Raw genomic sequence first — 6516 nt, forward strand, 5'->3', positions numbered from 1 at the left:
AAATATTATGTCTCAATAAAGCAGTAATCTATTATATTCTTGTAGTTATTATTGTTATTTGTTGAACATCTGTAACATAGAGGGAACCATGAGGAAGCTGCAACAAGTGTGGTCTCAGAAGTTATGTAATTGACACTAGGCAAATTATTAAATCTATTATCCCAGTACTCAAAACAAGCAAACTTAGGAAGATCAAATAACTTACCCCAGAATAGCCAGCAAGTACGTGGGAGAGTTGGGATACTGGGACTCAAACATAGTTTCTCTAGCAGAGGTTTGCAGTGTTTGCTCTCCTCGGGAGGCTCCTTCAGAACTTAGGAATGAAGAAGCAACCATCATGTTATTACAAAGTAGGGGAATCCATGGGGAGGGGGCATTATTTCAAGACGGAAACCATAATGGAAAACATCATAAAGAAATGTGGCGTTAGGTAATTTTAGAAGTGAGTGGTAGCAATAGATTTTGAATTTTTACCTGTAGGAACTTATTTTTGTAGGTCACAAAAAGTTGAATGGTAATTTCTAATGGCTTCATCTAAAATATTTTAGTGATAGTGCTAGTGACATGAGCAATGTTTTATACATAGGAAGTTTCAGTCCTCTCCAAGGCTCCCTGTTTTCAAAGAAGGACTCCTGAATGTTAGAGGAAAAAAGAAAATCAGAAATGTGAGCAGAGTAGAGTAAGGTGGTTCTGGGAAAGGAGACATAATCTTTAATGGGATGATGTTCAAGAATAAGTTGGAACAGAGATTAGGTAGAACCCTTGAAGACATCAGTGTAGGAAAAGATTTTATGACCAGAACCTCAGTTGCCCATGAACTAGCACAAACAATCAACAAGTGGGATCTCTTCTTATTAAAAGGCTTCTGCACAGCAAGAGAAACCACCAGCAGTGTGAAGAGACAACCCACAATGTGGGAAAAAATCTTCACCTGCTCTTCCTCAGACAAAGGTCTACTATCTTGAATCTATAAAGAACTTAAAAAGATCAGACCTCCCAAATTTAAAGACCCAATCGAAAAATGGGCATCTGAAATGAACAAACATTTCTCAGACAAAGAAGTAGAAATAGCAAATAAATACATGAAAAAATGTTCAACATCACTGGTCATTTGAGAGATGCAAATGAAAACAATGCTGAGATTCCACTTCACTCCAGAAAGAATGGCTGCTATCATGAAATCAACCAATAACAAATGCTGGTGGGACTGTGGGGAAAGAGGAACCCTGCTCCACTGTTGGTGGGAGTGTAGACTGGTGCAACCACTGTGGAAATCAGTATGGAGATACCTCAAAGAACTAGGACTGGAAGTCCCATTTGACCCCACTATTCCACTGCTGGGGATCTTCCCCAAAGAATTAAAAGAATCATACCACAGTGATATATGTGCACCCATGTTCATAGCAGCACAGTTTGTAATAGCTAAAACTTGGAAACAGCCCAAATGCCCATCAACTGGAGACTGGATAAAGAAAATGTGTTTTTTTTAATTAAGTGGAGTACTACTCAGCCATCAAAAATGAGAAATTAGAGACATTTATAGCTAAGTGGATGCACATTGAAGTAATACTCTTAAGTGAAATGAATAGGACACACATGTGTAAATATCGAATAGTTTCTCTGGTGTGAGAAACTGAAAGTGTAAGGAAGGACTAAATGTATAATAGGTAATGTGAAATAGGAAGAAAAGGGGCAAAGGGGAAGGAAGTGGGAGGGCTAGGGGAAAGGATAGAAGGGAATGGGATTAATATGAGAAAATGGAAAAATAAGAACAAAATCTTTGTAAATAGGGAGGAGTGGAGGGGTTGAAGGGAGGGCTGGGCAAGGGTGAAAAATAAGAACCAAGAGAGACTATGTAAAGGTGCAAATTTCCAATGATGAATGTCATTATATTGTATACCTAAAATGTACCAATGATTAGGATGAATAATTGATAATGTAAAATAGGAAGAAAAGGTCCAAAGGGGTAGGGGTAGTGGGAGGGGCAGGGGAAAGGAAAGAAGGGAAAGGAAAAATGCTGAGAAATGGAAAAAATGGAAATAAAGTCTTTGTAAATAGGGAAGGGTGGAGGGCGTGAAGGGAGGGCTAGGAATGGGGAAAAAATAAGAACCAAGATGCATGATGTAAAGGTACAATTCCCAGTGAGAAATGTAATTGTGTTGTATACCTACAATGTACCAATAAAAGAATTTAATTAAAAAAAAAGAATAAGTTGCTAATACTATGCTTCTTCATATACCGTATAGACATTTTAAGTTAGTTTTAACATGTGTTTTTTAAAGTTTTAGGATATTTATATAAGATACAAACAAATGATCTAATTAAGGGTATTAAGGAGAAATAAGAACAATGAAAGGGTTTCTACAAAATTATTTAAGGTTTCTATGAAACTTTTTAGGAGTGACCTAAACACACAACATTCTTTATTTCAACAAGGGACACATACCAGACACAAATAGTTTTGGTACTCATGTTCTTCTGCTGCAAGTTCACCAAGCAGGTTTCTGTGGCACAAAGGTATAAGAATGTTACTCCACATGTGTAGAGTAAGATTTTACACTTTTTACACTGGAAAAATAGAGCCAAATTGGGCCTTTAAGGGCTGTCTGTGCCTCAATGTTTAGAATGGATTTACCTGCTCTGCAGCCTTGAAGGGATCCTTTATGGAGAGTTAACACAACCTGCTCTGTACTGTGTTCTGAGCTGATGGCATGGCCTGGAGGAAGCAGGGTGATGTTTCACAGGGGCTATCAACTGAAGGGACATTTCCATCCTACCTACTGCCAGGCTCAAAGTCCTCTCTTCAGCTATCCCAAAACAAGTATTTTTATTTCTGGAAACTTCTGGAGATAAAAAAAGGATGCTGTTGTCTACTGAATGTTGTTATATATTATTGAGTTAGGTTCTTTATATACTTTATTTCACGGAACTTCTAATAACCTCACTACTATTGCTATTATTATTATTATTGTTAAATTTTTACACAAGTAGCAATATAGGCTTAGGAAAAAAAGATGAGGTCACATGATTTGATTTGAACTGTCATTTTACTAACCTCAAAGTGCATTCTGTCTGCTATACTACATGGTGCCCCATAGGCAGACACCTGCTTTGTCTTGGTTCATCCATTGCAATATTTACAATATTTCTACCAACATGGTCCTACTAAATCAGTGGATCTGAATTGGGCGAGATTTTGCTTTCAAAGGCCCCATGACAATGCTACAGGACATATTTGGTTGTTACAATTGGGAGTAGCACACGTGGCACCTGGCCATTTGAGGCCAAGGATGCTGCTCAGTACCCTACAATGCACAGAACAGCCCTACAGCAAAGAATTTCCCAACTCAAATTGTCAGGGCTAAAGCTGAGACACCCTGACCCAAATCTTATTTACTACTCAATCCCCCTCACCCCTCCCTATACTTCCTTGTTCTGGAAATTTTTGCCTAGCTTCTGACAATCCATTTTTACTTCTTCACAATTAGACAAACTGAATAATTAATGTAATCTTTCCATTATCAAACTTTCATTAATATCTATTTGTAGAAGTGATTAGCCAGACACCGTGCAGTGAATTAGATCGTTTCTTTCTAATAGGAGCTTATAACCTTAGGCAGACTTCTCTACTAAAGTACAGAAGAGAAACAGCAGGGAAGCAGCCCTGCTGACCTTCCATGTACCAATAGGGAAGGTTTTACATTCTTAAAGGTTAATGGGGGGAAGAAAATGTTTTTCAGGTGAAGAATGAGGGTTGTGGGAAGGACAGTCCCATCGTCTTGGGGTAGCCAAGGAACATCATCATCTCCTCCCTGATCAAAGTAGGATAGCCACATAGAGGACACTGAATTTCAGAATCTATAAACAGTAGAGAGGAATTTGTTCTGATGGCAGGAAAGGACACACTACCATGCAGCATGTCAATACACACAAACATATATACATCCATATAAGCACATTTTTTTCTTTTACAGCATGTTTTTGGTTTTACTGATGAATAATCCTGTAACAAATCTAAACTCTCTCTTGTATTATGCTTTGCCCATGTAAAGGCTGCTACAAGCAAACAATCATTCAGTTAACCTCTGTGTACTTGCAGCCCCCTTAATTTTTTTTTTAGATCTGTTAAACAAAAGGAAATATTTATTTGTTATTTTTTGGAAAACAGATTTATCTGGGACAAATTCTCACAATCCTTTTAACAATATAGCTCTATAGATTTTCCCCAGGCCTAACGCCAACATAGTTTACAGAGAGACAAGCTTCCCAAATCTTGAGCTCTCACAGTATGAAATCCCTGTGTGGTTTAATAGCAGAGGCTGAGGGCTTTCCTGATTGCATTATCTCCGCGTAGCCACAAGAGGGGGCGTGAAGAACGCAATCCCTTTTGGAACTAGGTTTGAAGAAACCATTTCCTTCTTTGCTCAGCAAACAGCATGGACAGCTTCTGTGTTCTCAATGGAAGGAAGAGACCCTTAGAACAATCACTTGCACACCTGTCTTTTTAACATGCTCTCTATACAGAAAAGAGAGAAAGGAAAAGGTTTGAAGTTTCCTCGAGATTTCTTGTCCTGGATTTCCAAATGATGCCCAGGGGAAGAGTTCTGTGAAGTGAGCTCACTCAGGCATTGTGCTCTATTTAATTTAGCTGAAATTTCACCATAGCAGAAGTGGCCAAGGCTGCTAGGGTGGCTTGGTGTTTGAGTAGAGCTAATCTCTCTAAGCTTGAAAGATTTGTTTTCCATAATGATTCATCTCTGTCAAAAAGATTTTAATGATTTTGTTGGCCTTTAGCATTTTCAAAGGAAGAAAAATCATCATTTTCTCTTTTTTTTCAAAATGGTTAGAAAAGAAAATGGGAAAACATAACTCTATGCCCCTTTCTATTCTGCTTATATGCTACTGCCATGGGTGAGTGTCCCATACGAGTAGGAGAACTCGTCCTTCCAGGGATACTCCAAATTGCTATCAAGACCGGCATTCTATGGAAGGACACTAATGGGGCCCTTATTGGGGAGTGAATCTCAAATTCTACCATACATCTAAATTACCCATACTCCCTGGTTCAAACACAGAGTGCTAGGCCACCTTGAATTTCTGATTCAGTTGCTGGAAATGTGCATTTATAACAAATTCTCAGGTGATGCTGATGCTGCACACGGGGATCACGCCTTGAGAATTACTATTCAGGAGAGCACCCCAAAGGCCCTCAGACTTCTCCATTATTCTGGAGGGTTGGACTGGGAATTTGCCACATGAGTGGCAATAATGATGTGTTTCGTGTAGTACTGTGCTGAGATTCTGATCCTTCCAAGGTGTCCTATAGCTGAAGTGACACAGTGCGCATCCTTTTCAGATTGGACTGACACTATTCCAAGCTCAGACCTCCTTGCAGACTAAGCCCTATGAAAGCTCTACTTCTGAATTGAACAAAGCCCCCAGACTACTTCTTCTTTTCCCCAGAATCCTTCAAACCACCAAGCAAAAACCTCACATAATTCTGCTGATAGCTGTGGTCTTTGGAGTTTGACAGAATTTATGGGTTAACTCCATCTGTGGGTGACTTTATCAAGTTATTCAACCTCTGTGTCTGTTTATTTTAGTCATCTACAAAATGGGAACTGTAGCTACACCTACCTTACAGGGTGCTTTCATGCTTGGGTTGAATGAGTTAACACTTGAGAAATAATTAGATCAATATCTCAAACATTGTTCCCAATAATGTTGGTATCCTTCATCTTCACTTCTATTATCAATTTCCTTATCTGGAAACTTGAACTAACAACCCTGTAAATTTCTGGAAATGTGTTGTTGTGCTGTATAATTGGGATAGTAAAAATTTTATGACATTAACTTTAAACCTTTCGCGTGGCTGGAAGATATGACTTGTCTGCGAGCAGAGGCCAGGCAATGAGGTATAGAGTCGATTATAATTTCTTAGCAGTAAAGAAGTTCAGACTCTATAGTCAGTTCCAGGGTTTTTAGTTTTGAACAATCTGTGGTTGTGCTTCTATTACCTTGGCAACAGAATAGAACATCCACTGGAATCATTGTTATTTGTGCCTCCAACTCAATAGGAGGAAGAGAAAACATCATCCTGGTCAGATACAGGTGTTTCTTACACACAACTGTGTGACAGTAGGCAAAGTACTTCATGTGCTTAAGAGATAAAATTGGTGTCACGGTTAAAAGCTGCCTCAGGATTACCAATTTTGTTTCCCACATAAGGAAGAAGAATAAGTAATATTCATTTGCTTGTGAATTTTAAACAAACATCTTTGATGTGGATTTCAACTTTTTAAATTTCTTAAAATTTAATTTTCTGTGTAGGTAATATTGTAATTTAATTGTAAAGTTCAAAGGATAGGAAAAAATAAACCTCCCTTCCCACACTTGTCACACATCTACAGTGTCCATCATTGAGACTTTGTTTTATTAAATTAATAAACATTACTTATTTGAACAGTTTTGGGTTTATGGAACAATAGTGCACAACTTACCTGTCACTCCTGCATG

At 38.3% G+C, this 6516-nt stretch overlaps 1 long non-coding RNA gene across 1 annotated transcript; it reads right to left on the bottom strand.

Moving 5' to 3' along the window:
• Nucleotides 1–205: 205 nt before the first annotated feature.
• Nucleotides 206–5968, bottom strand: LOC110348557 (uncharacterized). Its single transcript, XR_002393883.2, has 3 exons — nt 5638–5968; nt 2447–2504; nt 206–313 (listed from the first exon to the last, which is right to left on the bottom strand). It is a non-coding gene; the product is annotated as an uncharacterized LOC110348557 (long non-coding RNA).
• Between the last annotated feature and the right edge of the window lie 548 nt (nt 5969–6516).

Source organism: Heterocephalus glaber, unplaced genomic scaffold, assembly GCF_053883595.1.
Source record: "Heterocephalus glaber isolate CG9 unplaced genomic scaffold, H.glaber_assembly_v1.0 deba00001553, whole genome shotgun sequence".
Taxonomy (NCBI): domain Eukaryota; kingdom Metazoa; phylum Chordata; class Mammalia; order Rodentia; family Bathyergidae; genus Heterocephalus; species Heterocephalus glaber.